At 38.1% G+C, this 14,862-nt stretch overlaps 1 protein-coding gene across 2 annotated transcripts in view; it reads left to right on the top strand.

The window, feature by feature from the left end:
* Window positions 1-14,862, top strand: part of NCALD (neurocalcin delta) — a 386,963-nt gene that overhangs the window by 221,891 nt on the left and 150,210 nt on the right. For both annotated transcript variants that reach the window (XM_082722759.1, XM_082722760.1), the window contains exon 4: window positions 14,095-14,181. The gene's annotated coding sequence lies outside the window, so the exon portion shown is untranslated. The remainder of the gene's footprint in view (window positions 1-14,094; window positions 14,182-14,862) is intronic.

Below are 14,862 nucleotides of genomic sequence, written 5' to 3' on the forward strand. Positions count from 1 at the left end.
ATGTGGAAATTTTGAGAGTAGGGAAGAGGAAGGAAGGCTTTTATTTCTTTCTGCTGTCTGATTGTGCAATTGAGATTACATGTTGTGGAGGAAGGATTAGGGGAACACGAGGGAAGACTCGGGCTCAAGATACTCCCTGTTTGCTAATTGCATGGGACAGATATGATGCAGAGCCCAAAAGTGCATATAATTCATCCAAGTGGGAACCATTTATTTCCCTCATGTTATATAAAAGTCATTTGGGAGGAACATGTGGAATTCCTAGTCTGTGAGATCCTGTATCCACCATGTGTCATGTCACACCCAGCATACCAGGGACTCAGAGACATACAAGTGACACAGTACTGATCCTGACCCTGCTCTACTCTAGGGAGCTGAGGTCAAAAGATGGCCAGACTATTCTACAGCTGGGAGAGCATGAAGTTGAGGAGCAAAGCAGCCTGTAACCTCTTAGCTGCTTTTCCTCTCTGCTGTCAAGAACAGACATGCCATTTGCGGCACAAGGAGGGAGCCATTTGCAGAACTGTGGAAGCCTGAGAAAGCTGAGAAAGTTATTTCAGGGAGGGGGTGGGGTGGTGCTGCCAGCCCCGGGAAACTCTTAGTGCCTCCACCTCCAGAGAACATGAACATTTCCAGCCCCTTTTCCACAGCCCTCTTTCTCTCCCTCCTCCTCGTCCCCAGTACAAAGGCACAAATGAAATTCCTAAAAGTAGACTACTTCTGCCTAGTTATTTTTAGTATTTGCTGTTAGTATTTATCAAGCTTTTCAGTGTTAATTTGTCCTCCCACCCATTTCTCTTCCTGCCTCCACGTGCTGGGCTTGGGATGGAAGTAGCATGTACAGGAAGCAGCTGGTGATCTCACAGAAACATCCCCTAGAGAGAGGAGGCTATGGACCTTGAAAATCAATTTCCCCCACCCCCACCTTGAAGAGAAGAAATAAAGATCTGTATTCTACAAGCACTGATAAAGTAAACCCATTAAAATGTGTAGGTGGTGTTTAGCCAGGCAAGAGCCCCAGTCAAGGAGCTGAGTCAGGGGATCAACACATGCACAAAATGTCATACTACACACACGAAGTGTTGGTAGACAGGTAAAAGTTAAAACGGGTAAAAAGTGTTGGTAAGGTAACAGGTAAACAGTAAAAAGTGTTGGTAAACGCGGTAAACAAGAAGGATGCTAGAGGAAGATGATGCCAGAGAAGAGAAAAATGTAAAAATCCATGCAAAGAGTAAAGGATCTGAGGAGAGGGTTAAAATAAGGAGGGGTAGAGTTAGGACTGTAAAGGCCGGAGGAAGAAAGCTCTATATCACCATAGTACTGTAGTATGTTACAGCTTAATACTAAAGCATTGCTTGTTCCTGCCTCAACTGCCTGCCCTGTCTCTGGCTGTCACTTATGCCCAGAACAACCACATTGCTCTGGAGAGGAACCCTCAGGACATGTTCTCAAGAGCAAGACCTTATCAATCTGCATGGACATTGAACTCCTTGTCTGTACATCAATGTATTCATTTCGTAGGAAGGAGAAAAGAGTTGTTTCTTTTTGCAACTTCAAAAAAAAAAAAATGTTTTGGCTTGATTTTTGTGTTCTTTAAAATTTTACTGTCTTTTTCAGCTTCCTAGAAATTGAAAAATGTAATAAATGAAGTGAAAAATATTTAGTGGGTGGGCTCAACAATGGAATGGAAGAAACAGAGGAAAGATTCAGTGAACTTACAGATAAAATAATAGAAATTACCCAATCTGAACAACAGAGAAAATAGACTGAAAATGGAGGAAGGGGGAAAGAAAAAAAAAACAAACAAACAGGGCCTTCAGGACCTAAGGGAATATAAAAATTGTATAGCATATGTATCATCAACATCCTGGAAGGAGAGAAAAAGGAGGACAAGGCTAAAAAAAAGTATTTGAAGAAACAATTGCTGAAAGTTTTCAAGTTTGGCAAAAGAAAGAGACCTATAGTGTCAAAAAGTGGATTATAACCCCAAACAGGATTACCCTCAAAAATCCACACTAAGACATATTTCAGTCAAACTTCTGAAAAATAAACTCAAAGAAAAGATTTTAAAGCAGCAAGAGAGAAATGAGACCTTATTTATAAGGCAAAAAAATTAGAATGACAGTGAATTTCCCATCAAAAAGCATGGAGGCCAGAAGTAAATGGCAGAAAATTTTCAAATGTTGAAAGAAAAGAACTGTCAGCCCGAACAGTGAAAATATCCTTCAGAAATGAAGGGGAAATCAAGACATTTTCAGCTGAAGGACTACGTAGAAATGTGTCACCAACAAGCTCATCTTTAAAAAATGGCTAAAAGAATTTCTCTAAACAAAAAAGAAGTGATGGAAGAGGGAACATCAGTATGGAAGAAAGAATAAAACAAAGAGTAAAAATAGGGATAAATACAATAAACTTTACTTCTCTTAAGTTTTCTAAATTAGATGATTGAAGCAAAAACATAACACTGTCTGATGTGACTATCAATGTACATAAAGGAAATATTTAAGAAAGTTATTTTATAAATGAGGAAGAGTAGAAGGATATAAAGGGAGGTAAGGATTCTAAGTGAAGTGATAGAATACTGAAAACAATGGACTCTGGAAAGTTATGCATATTTAAGGGAATATCAAGAGCAACCATTAAAAAGCTATACCAAGAGATATACTAAAAAAACTAAAGATAAATAAAAATTGAATTCTAAAAAGCATTCACATATCCACAAAATGACTGAAAAATGAACATAAGGAAAGAGAAAATAAAGAATAAACAGAAAATAATATGGTAGAATATAATCCAAGTATGTCAGTAATTATATTAAGTGTAAATGACCTAAGTATACAAATTATAATACAGAGGTTGACATGATAGATTTTAAAAAGATCCAAGGAAGGGGACCTGGCTGACTTAACTGGTAGAGCATGTGACTCTTATGAGTTCAAGCCCCACATTGGGTGTAGAACTTCCTTTAAAAAAGTGACCCAACAATATGCTATCTACAAGAAACTACTGTCAAATACAATATAGGAGGGTGAAAGTAAAATGATAGAAAAAGATATATCATGCAAACATTAATCAGAAGAAAGCAGGAGCAGCTATATTAAGATCAGGTAAGGACTGCTGAACAAACAAAATGATCAAGGACAGAGGGACACTACATAATGATAGAAGGATCAATCCACCAAAAAGACAGCAAACGTAATACTTTGCATGCAAATCCTAAATATGTACCAAACAGTAGGGCAAATTATGTGAAACAAAAACTGATAAGTCTGAAGAAATTGACAAGTCCATAATTAGAGTTGGAAATCTCAACACACTTCTTTTAACAATTCATAGAACAACTGACAGAAAACCAGCAAGTACAGAGAACAGCAACACTATCAATCAGCCAGATCTAATTTACATTTATAGAATCTACCCAGCAACAGCAGAAAAGACATTCTTTTCAAGCACCACAAAATATATGCCAGTATAGGCCATAAGCCATAAAACAAACCTCAACTTAAAAGAATCAAAATCATACAGAGTGTATTCTCTGACTACAGTGGAATCAAACTAGAAATCAAAAATGGAAAAAGGACAGGAAAATCTCAATAGTTGGAACTGAAACAAACTTCTAAAACCATCTGTGGGTCAAAGAGGAATTAAAAGGGCATTTTTTTAAAGTACATTGGAGTAAATGAAAACGAACATACAACAGATCAAAATTTGTGAGGTTCAGCTAAAGCAGTTCTGAGAGGAAATTTTGTAACACTAAATATGATGGAAAAGAGGAAATATCCCAAGTTAATAATCAAAATTCTCATCCTGACTAAAACTAGTTTAAACAAAAACTAGTTTAAAAAAAAACTTGCAAAAAAGAACAAATGGACTTAAATCGAGCATAAGGAAATAATGATAAAGAGCAGAACTCAATAAAATTGAAAAAAAAAAATAGAGAGAATAGATTAAACCCAAAACTGATTCTTTGAAAAAATCAACAAAATTGAGAACGCTCTTACACACTGAGAGAAAACACAAATTACCAGTATCTGGAATAAAAAAGACTTACCATCACAACAGACCTGCAGACATCAAAAATAATAATAAAGGAATATGTCAAACAACTCTACACATATAAATTTTGTGACTTATTTGAAGCAGATCAGTTTCCCAAAAGCACAACTACCACAACTCACACAATTAAAGACTGATAATTTGAATAGCCTTACAACTAAGAAAATTTAATTAGTAATTAGAAACTTTCAAAACAGAAAATTCCAGACCCTGTTGGTTTCACTGGAAAATTCTACCAAATATTTAAAGAAGAATAACATCAACCCTTTAAATCTCTTCCAGAAAATAGAAGAACACTTACTAATTCATTTTATGAGGCTACTCTGATACCAACACTAGAAAAAGACAGTACAACATAAGAAAACTAGAGACTAATGGCTCTCATGAAGATATATGCAAAACTCCCTAATAAAATATTAGCAAATACCACTCAGCAATATATACAAATAATTATATATCCTGACCATGTGGAATTTATTCTGGGGATGCAAGGCTCATTCAGCATTTGAAAATCAGGGTGCCTGGGTGGGTTGGTCAGTTAAGTGTCTGCCTTCAGCCCTGGTCATGATCCCAGGGTCCTGGGATCAAGACAAGACCCATGTCAGGCTCACTGCTCTGAGGAGAGCCTACTTCTCCCTCTCCCTCTGCCTGCCACTGTCCCTGCTTGTGCTCTTTCTCTCTCTGTCTCTGTCAAGTAAATAAATAATATTTAAAAAGTATTTGAAAATCAACAGTATACTCCACTGTGTAAACAGTCTAAAGAAAAAAATCACAATTGTGCTAATTGAAGCAGAAAAATTATTCAACAAAATTCAGTAATTCATGATTTTAAAAAAAGCCTCAGAAAAATAGGAATAGAGGGGAGCTTCTTAATATTGATTTAAGAATATCAAACACTTGTAGCTAACAGCATACTTAGTAGTGAAAGACTGAATCCTTTCCCCGTAATATCAGGAGCAAGACAAGGATATCCTTTCTCATTATTCCTATTCAACATACCACTGGAAGTTCTATACAGTATAATAAAATAAGAAGAGAAAATAAAGACATATAGATCTGAAAGCAAGAAATAAAATTGCTTCTATTTGCAGATGGCATGAAAAACATCCAGTGGAATCTACAAAAAAAAAAACCAAAAAACTAGAACTAAAAAGTGAGTTCAGCTACGTTGCAGGATATAAAATAAACATAGAAAATCAATTGTAGGGGTGCCTGGGCTCAGTGGGTTAAAGCCTCTGCCTTTGGCTCAGGTCATGATCCCAGGGTCCTGGGATTGAGCCCTACATCAGGCTTTCTGCTCAGCAGGGAGCCTGCTTCCTCCTCTCTCTCTCTCTGCCTCCTTCTCTGCCTACTTGTGATGTCTTGTCAAATAAATAAATAAATCTTAAAAGAAAAGAAAATCAATTGTATTTCTGTATACTAGCAATGTATGCATGGGTATTGAAATTAAATATACAATATCATTTATAATAGCTCGAAAACATACAAAATACTTAAGTGTAAATCTAACAGAACATGTATAGGATTTGTATGCTGAAAACTACAAAATGCTGGTGAAAGAAATCAAATAACATCCAAATAAATGGAGAACCATACTATATTCATAGATTGGAAGATTCAACATAGTAGAGATGTCAATTTTACTCAAATTGATACTTAGGTTTAATGAAATTCTTTTAAAAATTTAGAAATTTTTTTTTGTAGATACAGATAAGATTACTGTAAAAATTTATATGAAAAGGAAACAAAGAGATGGCCAGCAGACATATGAAAAGATGCTGAACATCACTCATCAGGGAACTGCAGATCAAAACTATGGTGAACTCTCACCTCACACCTGTCAACATTACTAAAATCAAAAACACAGGAAACAAGTGTGAGCAAGGATGTGAAGGAAAAGGAACTTCTTAAGCTCTGTTGGTGGGAGTGCAAAGTGGTACAGCCACTGTGGAAAACAGCGTGGAGATTCCTCAAAAAGTTAAAAATAGAACTACCCTATAATCCAGTAATCGCACTACTGTATATGTAGTCAAAGAACACAAAAACATTAATTTGAAAGAATATACCAAGAAATGGGAAAAGGCAAGCTACAGTCTGAGAAAAAAATGCTTACAAAACATGTACCCAATAAAGGACTTATACCTATACTATATCTAGAACTCCAAACTTAACAGATAAAAATGTTCTACTAGAGAATATTCAAAAGATAGACGCATTTCACTGAAGAGGATGTACAGTTGGCAGATACACACATGAAAAGGTATTTAGCATTACTAACTACTAGGGAAATGCGAAGGAAGACTGTAATGAGATACCACTACCCATACAGCCTGAAATAAATAGCAATAATATCAAATATTGGCCAAGATGTGGCCAAACTGAATCTCTCTGAGCTAGAAACTCATTCCCTAGAGAAAAATGCATGCAGACAAACTTTTGTATAGAATTTCAGGGAAACTTTTGACCCCTTAAAGTCAGGCCCCAGGTTGTGAAGTGCTCTATTCTAAACATATCACTGCCAGCAGGCATCAAAGAGAAGGAAAGAAGAGAGAAAGTCTTCAGGGAGTCTAGGATCCCTCCTTCTATTCCTGTAGAGGAGCTTTGATATGGGTCATAGACAAATGATTAGATCAAGGAATAAAAGATGGGAACCCCCCATGGAAGGTGCAAAGAAAACTGAATCTTTCATACATTGCTGGTGGTTAAACTGGTACAACCACTCTGGAAAATAGCTGGGAAGTTTCTTAAAAACTAAACAAACTCAACCATCTGACCCAGCAATCACTATCCTGGGCATATATCCCAGAGAAGTAACTTATATCCACACAAAAACCTGTAGACAGTTTTCCCTAACAGCTTTGTTTACAATAAGCCAAAACCCCAAAACAACCAAAATGCCCTGCAGTAGGTGAGTGGTTAAACAAACCATGGTACATCCAAACCATGAGATACTGTTCAGCCATAAAAGGGGGCAAACCAGATGCAGACAACCACGTGAGTACAAGCAATGTCTTGGATCTCAAGGTCATTATGCTCAGTTAAAAAAAAAAAAGTTCATATATTATATGACCTCGAAATATCAAAAGGTCACATATCAAAAGGACATTATCAAAAAATCACATATATTATATGACTCCATCTATTAACATTCTAGAAATAACAAAATTATAAAGCTGGCAAACAGACTAGTGATTTCCAGAGATAAGAGGTGGGAGCAGAGGGGATGGGTGTACCTGTAAAATGGTAGTAGGAGGGAATTCTGTGTGCTGATAAGTAGTTTTGCATTATTTATGTATTTATTTATTTATTTATTTGAACGTATAATGTATTTTTATCCCCAGGGGTACAGGTCTGTGAATCACCAGGTTTACGCACTTCACAGCACTCACCATAGCACATACCTTCCCCAATGTCCATAACCCCACGCCCCTCTCCCAACCCCCCTCCCCCCTGCAACCCTCAGTTTGTTTTGTGAGATTAAGAGTCACTAATGGTTTGTCTCCCTCCCAATCCCATCTTGTTTCATTTATTCTTTTCCTACCCCCCAAACCCCCCACGTTGCATCTCCACTTCCTCATATCAGGGAGATCATATGATAATTGTCTTTCTCCGATTGACTTATTTCGCTAAGCATAATACCCTCTAGTTCCATCCACGTCATTGCAAATGGCAAGATTTCATTTATTTTGATGGCTGCATAGTATCCCATTGTATATATACACCACATCTTCTTTATCCATTCATGTGTTGATGGACATCTAGGTTCTTTCCATAGTTTGGCTATTGTAGACATTGCTGCAGTAAACATTCGGGTGATAAGTAGTTTTGCATCTTGACTGCAGTGCTGGTTACACAAATCTTCACATGTGACAAAATGATATGTAACTGTAAAATATATATCACATATGGGCTTACCTAAACAAAAATATTGTCTGCATTTGCTATTCTTGGGTCTTATTTATAAAACAAGAAAAGGGAAGGAAGGGGGAAGAAGGGAAGGGAGGGAGAGAAGGTCTCTATCTGTATGTAGTTACCTCATACTTGCTTTTTGTCATTCATTATGCTGTTAAGGTCCTCCCAAGTTTTTGCCTGTAGCTCAGATTTATTGATTTTTTTTTGTTGTCTAGTATTTCATTGTTTGTATATAACTCAGTTTATTTAATTGCTTAACAGTTGATAGACATTTGTGTTAAATATAGCATTTTGTTATGATAAAGAAAGTTGTTATAAAGATTTTGTACGTGACTTCCAGGGTCAACATATAAGAATTTCTCTAGAGAATATAGGTAAGAGTGGGTTTATTCAGTTGGAAGGCATATAAACATTCAGCTTCATGAGTTAAGGTTAAATTGTTTGCAAGTCTTCTATCAACTTCTACTCTCACCATCAGTTTAATTTTCATTTTCCCGATTACAAATGAGTTTGCTCATATTTTTACATGTATATTTACCATTCTTGTTTTTCTCTTCTGTGACAACGTGTCAGATGTGTTGCTCATTTTTTTATTGTGTTGTCTTTTTCTTTCTGATTTGTAACATATCTTTATATAATCTGAATACTGGTCTTTTGTTGACTTGTTGCATACTTGTTTCAGATGTTGGCATGCCTTCTGCTTTCTTTGTTGTACATTTTTATAAACAAAGATCTTAATATTATAATGGGGCAATTTTATCAGTCTTTCATTCTGTGGTTAGTGCTTTTGTGCCTTAAGAACTGCTTTCCCATTTGGAGATCCAAAACATGTTCTTTATGTTTTTTTCTACAAGTTTTAACATTTTGCAATCCCTCGGGTATTGATCTCTGGGTATGCCTCCTCCTTGACTTTTGGCTCAGTGAATTATTTCATCCTTTGTGAGAGCTCTGTTGTCTTTTAATTCCATCTTCCCACCCTTGACTGGTACTGGGCTTGCTCTATCTCTTCAAATTGTGATTTTTTTTTTTCCTTTTGGTATGCCTTGTAATTTTTTCCTGATACCCAGACATGATGTACCAGGTAATAGGAACTGCTATAAATAGATCTTTAGTATCCTGGTGGTGAGATTTTCAGGGACGGGAGGTGCTCTGCACATCCTATGATTAGGTCTCAGTCTTTTAGTGAGCCCGTGTCTCTGGACTGTGACCTTCACAATGTTCTAGTTTTTTTCTCCTCCTTTTCTCAGGATGGCTAGCGTGGGCTGCAGTGGAGTATTTCCCTCCTCCCACAGTGGAAGGCTAGAGGAGACTGGATCCAGTATTTCCCTTCTCCACATCAGTTAGGTCTTCATAACACTCCAGCAGGTTAGGCTCCAGTTAACTAGTTTACTCTGAGGGTAGGTTTTCTTAAGAACAGAGTGCCCTGGGGCCCCTGGGCGGCTCAGTTGGTTAAGCAACTGCCTTTGGCTCAGGTCATGATCCTGGAGTCCTAGGATTGAGCCCCACAATCGGGCTTCCTACTCAGCTGGGAGTCTGCTTCTCTCTCTGACCCTCTCCCATCTCATTCTCTCTCTCTCTCTCTCAAATAAATAAATAAAATCTTAAAAAAAAAAAAAAAGAACAGAGTACTCTGGCATATTTCAAAATGGCTCCTTTCCCTCTTTGCATTCTGGAAGCTGGAAGAGGTTTTCCTCTGACACTGACTGTGGGAATCTGGTAGATGTCCTGGAAGTATATCTCACAGTGTTGTGAGGACCCCCCTTTTTTTATTGATGGCTTCCCCTGGCACTTTAGTTGCCCCACAGAGATTCCAGCAAATCAGAAATGACAAGTCAGGTCTTCTACCCCAGCCCTGCTTCCTATGGCAGTTTCTGCAGGTAAGTCCCTGCCCAGGGAAGCCAAGACTCCCTGTATTCCCCTGCTCCTCTTTCCAATCTTGGGGGCAGAGGTTTTTCCTGTGTCCTTCCCTCTCTTACAGACCCAAGAAGAGTTATTGAATTCTACTTGTTAGGGCAGAATGGTGATTTCCAAGCCCCTCACATCTGGAACCAGACACCAAAACTCCTCTTTTGTCTTTTAATACCCATGTGACTGAGAAGGTCCATTAAGAAATGTCCAACATGGCAAGATTTCAGAAGACGGCCAGTTCTTCCCTAGGCAGCTTCGAAAGAAATTTTGGTCAAATGATGGGCTTCTTTATGGTAGCCAATGCATGTATCTTAGCAGTTCTCCAAGTGCTTGAGTGTCACATATTAAAAAGCTAAAGAAACCAAAAAAACAAAAACAATGAAACTGTTCTCACCATTTGAACTATGGTTCAGATCATTTAAAGAAGCCATTTGTTGAGAAAGAAAGCATAAATTTAAATTCCCTGTTTGTATGATATGCAGAGGACAGATTCTGTTTTTGGAGATGCCCTGCAATTCATTGGCAATGTCGCTGGACAAGGAGTCAAGAGTCCAGGAATTAAGCCTTGATCTGTCATTACATGTTCACACAACCTCCTTGTAGCCAAAGTGTGTTCAGCTGCATATAACAAGAATCCTTCTACAGTAGCTTAGCCAAATAGAGGGGTTTCTTTTCTTTTCTTGACTTGTCTTTTCTTTTCCTTTTTCTTTCCTTTCCTTTTCTCTTTTCTTTTCTTTTTTCTCTCTTCTCTTCTCTTGTCTTTCTTCTCTTCTATTATCTTTTCTCCTCTCTTCTCCCTTCCCCTCCCCTCCCCCCTCCTCTCCTATTTTTTTTTTTTTTCCCCTCTCTCATGTAATAGCCCAGAAGCAGGCAAACCAGGGCCAGTATACTGGCACTTTTTTTCAGTTTAATCTTCACAGCATGTGGCTTTTGTCTTCATGCTTGTCACTTCATGACTGCAAATATGTCTTTATCTCTGGCATTGAATCAATGTTTCAGGCATGAAGAAGAGGAAGGGCAAAGATCAAAAAGTGAGTGGAGAGCTCTTTTAAGGATCTTTTCTGGGAGCCCCACATAGTTACTTAGGCTTACATGGCCAGGGCCCAAACTGTGCTACCTGCCCATCCTTAGCTGTAGTTTTTACAGGGCAAATTGCTGCTCTGAACAAAACCAAAGTTCTGTAAGGAAAAACAGTTGACAGGGCATTGGATAGGTAACCAGCAGTGTCTGCCCCACCCTCTAAGCTTCCAATGGGAATGCCTGCCCCCCCCCCACACCCCGCCACCCCCCTTCCCCCTGCAGGGTTGTTTGGATGTCAGAATGGAAGATCAAATGCAAGAACACTTCATAGACTATAAACTGTATTTCATAAACACAGTGGAAAAATTCTGTTTTTAAAAAGATTTATTTAATTAATTTCTTTATTTGAGAGTGAGAGATAGAACACAAGTAGGAAGGAGGGGCAGAGGGAGAGGGAGAAGCAAACTCTCTGCTGAGCAGGGAGTCCAATGTGGGGCTCGATCCCAGGACCCTGGGATCATGACAGGAGCTGAAGTCAGAGCCTTAACCAGCTGAGCCACCCAGGAACCCCCAGTGGAAATATTCTGACCTATTTTCTTAGAGAGCAAATCCGATGTTAACAGAAAGTCCTGCTGAATGTAAAGATTTGGGTAATCACTATCTCTTGAACCTCAGCTCATTCTCTTGTTGACATCTTTAAATAGTACAAGAACTTGTGTTTTCATAAATAAGCATCCTCAAATACCTATCTTCAGACTATTGTCAGAAGTTGTGGTGGACATTGGTTGATTTCTTCCACAATAATCTCTTCCCCTTCCTCTCAGTATCCTGAATGACCTTTCATGTGATTTTTCTTTGGACTGATCCTCCCCTCACCTCCAGGGATAAGGCTTGATTAGTTCAAAGTGATTCAGCAAAGTATAGTGACTGATTCAGTGATGGGCAATCTGAGAGACCTCAGAACCTGGGACTGCCAAAGTGCTGATGCTGTCTTCTTGGGGGACACATATATAGTCTTAAACTGCTACAGGGAGGGTTTTTGTTGTTTTTTTTTTTTTTTTTAAGATTTTATTTATTTGACAGACAGAGATCACAAGTAGGCAGAGAGGCCGACAGAAAGAGAGGAGGAAGCATGCTCCCTCCTGAGCAGAGAGCCTGATGTGGGGCTTGATCCTAGGACCCTGGGATCATGACCTGAGCTGAAGGCAAAGGCTTTAACCCACTGAGCCACCCAGGTGCCCTACAGGGAGTATTTTTTTTTTTGCACCAAAGGGCCGCAGCCTGAAGTGGAAATGGATCTGCAGAGAATGCCTGTGCCAAGGGAATATCAGAGAATCAAATGATGTAGTGAACCTCTGTTTTCCCAAAACCAGCCCTATGTCTGGATATTTTTTCCCCAGCTCAATGAACCAAAACATTTCCTTGTTTTGTTATTTATTTGAATAAGTGAGTTTGAGTTGGGGGTTTCTGTTATTTGTAGCCAAAAGATCCCTGCATGATAGTTTCCATATATGTTCCAGGAAAAAATGTATGTTATTTAAAATAATATATTACATAAAAATTCTAGATGAGAACATTGGCAGTAACCTCTTTGACATCAGTCACAGCAACTTCTTTCAAGACATGTCTCCAAAGGCAAAGGAGACAAAAGTAAAAATGAACTTTTGGGACTTCATCAAGATCAAAAGCTTCTGTACAGCGAAGGAAACAGTCAACAAAACAAAGAGGCAGCCCACGGAATGGGAGAAGATATTCACAAGTGACACTACAGACAAAGAACTGATATCCAAGATCTCAAACTCAACACCCCAAAAACAGATAATCATGTCAAAAAATAGGCAGAAGACATGAACAGACACTTCTCCAAAGATGACATACAAATGGCTAACAGACACATGAAAAATGCTCACTAGCCATGAGGGAAATTCAAATAAAAACCCACTGAGATACCACTTTACACCAGTTAGAATGGACAAAATCAAAAGGACAGGAAACAAGTGTTGGAGGGGATGTGGAGAAAGGGGAAGCCTCTTACACTGTTGGTGGGAATGCAATGTGTGGAGTGTGGAGATTCCCCCCAAAATTAAAAATATAGCTACTCTGTGACCCTACAATTGCACTTCTGGGTATTTACCCCAAAGATACAGAGGTAGTGAAAAGAAGGCCTGCAGGTACTCCAATGTTCATAGCAACAATGGCCACAATTGCCAAACTGTGGAAAGAGCCGAGATGCCCTTCAACAGACAAATGGATAAAGAAGATATGGTCCATATATACAATGGAATATTACACAGCCATCAGAAAGAATAAATACCCCAATTTTTTATCAATATGGATGGGACTGGAAGACATGCTGAGTGAAATAATCAAACAGAGAAAGTCAATTATCATATGGTTTCATTTACTTGTGGAGCATAAGGAATAACAAAGAGGACATTAGGAGAAGGAAAGGAAAAGTGAAATGGGGTGAATTGGAGGGGGAGATGAAAGATGAGAGATGGTGGAGTCTGAGAAACAAACTGAGGGTTTTGGAAGGGAGGGAGGTGGGGGGATGGGTGAGCCTGGAGGTGGGCATTAAGGAGGGCACGGCGCATACTACATGGAGCACTGGGTGTGGTGCATAAACATTGAATCTTGGAACATGAAAAAAAATAAAATTAATATATTAAAAAAGTAAAATAATACATTACTTATATATCTATATAGTTAAAAATAATATATTAATATAGTATATATTTATGTGTATATATGTAATATATGCAAACCTGTCTGTATATTACATATATAATATGTATTCATACATATACATATTGGTATATACATGAGTTTATTCTGAGATTTATAGTCCTTCCCAGATTAAGGTCATAAGGTCTGAATGTTACTAAGAGACCCTGTCGCTCTCTGTAATAAATGGCCTGCATAGCATCTATCTAGAAGATTTTAAACTGTGAAAGGTTGGGACCTGAGTCTCATACTTTTGGGGACTGTACTTATCACCCCTGTAATAGAAGATTTGCCCCTGGGTAATTTGAGCCAAAAACCAATTAGGCTAAGATATGTCAGTGTTCTTGTAGGTGTGTTTCCTGTTTCCTGTTTGCAAAGGCAACTGCAGAAGAAACAAAAGTAACGGCCTTACATAATGCTTACTGAACTGTCAAATGTTCAAGTAAAATATTTATTAATTATGAGTGATCTCAGTTGCAGGGCCCTTGAGCTGCTGGTGATAAAATCTGTCGTGATCCTGTGGAAGGCTCTGTGACCCAAGACGCTGCCCGACTGTACCTTGTGAGTTCCCTTTTTTAACCTCTTGAATGTGTGGGTTTTAAATTGTGATTATTATTAAGTTATGATTCAGAATGCAAAAATGTTGCATCTCTGCTAGGTTGTTGGGTGTTTATATGTTTGCTGTCTGGTAAATAACAAATGCTAGCTTATTAATCTGCCATTAAACCTTGGCCACAAGGTATCTATTTCCACTTTAATTCTTGATGAATTTGTATGTTACTGACAAGAAAACTATGACACGTTCTCATTTTTTAAAAAAAATCTGTTCTCTTCTGTGGTGACTCTGATTAAATGGTAACCTTATTTAAGTGTGAGAAATTTGCTTTAAAAATAAAAAACTAACAGGAGACATGATCACGAAGGTAAAAACCTGACTTTCTTACTTGGGGGAAAAAAAGCAATATATATGTACCCTTCCTTACTTTCTAAATCTACTCTTTCGGTGTGGAAAATTGAAGCCGATATTGTGCAGCAAGTAGATGGGATTTTTTTTTTTTTTTTTAACTCAGAAACAATTCTTTTGAAATTCTATTGTGGTATAATTAGGGCAGCAGCACCCGCAGTAGTGGATTTCCTGTTAAGATAGGAACATCATTACTTTCCTAATTTGTTGATGTGGGTGGGTCTCAAAAGCCATCTCATTGAATATTTAGGAAATTGGCTTTTCAGGAAGGGAAATCT

The sequence above is a fragment of the Mustela nivalis genome (genome assembly GCF_964662115.1).
Source record: "Mustela nivalis genome assembly, chromosome: 2".
In the NCBI taxonomy this organism is placed as follows: Eukaryota; Metazoa; Chordata; class Mammalia; order Carnivora; family Mustelidae; genus Mustela; species Mustela nivalis.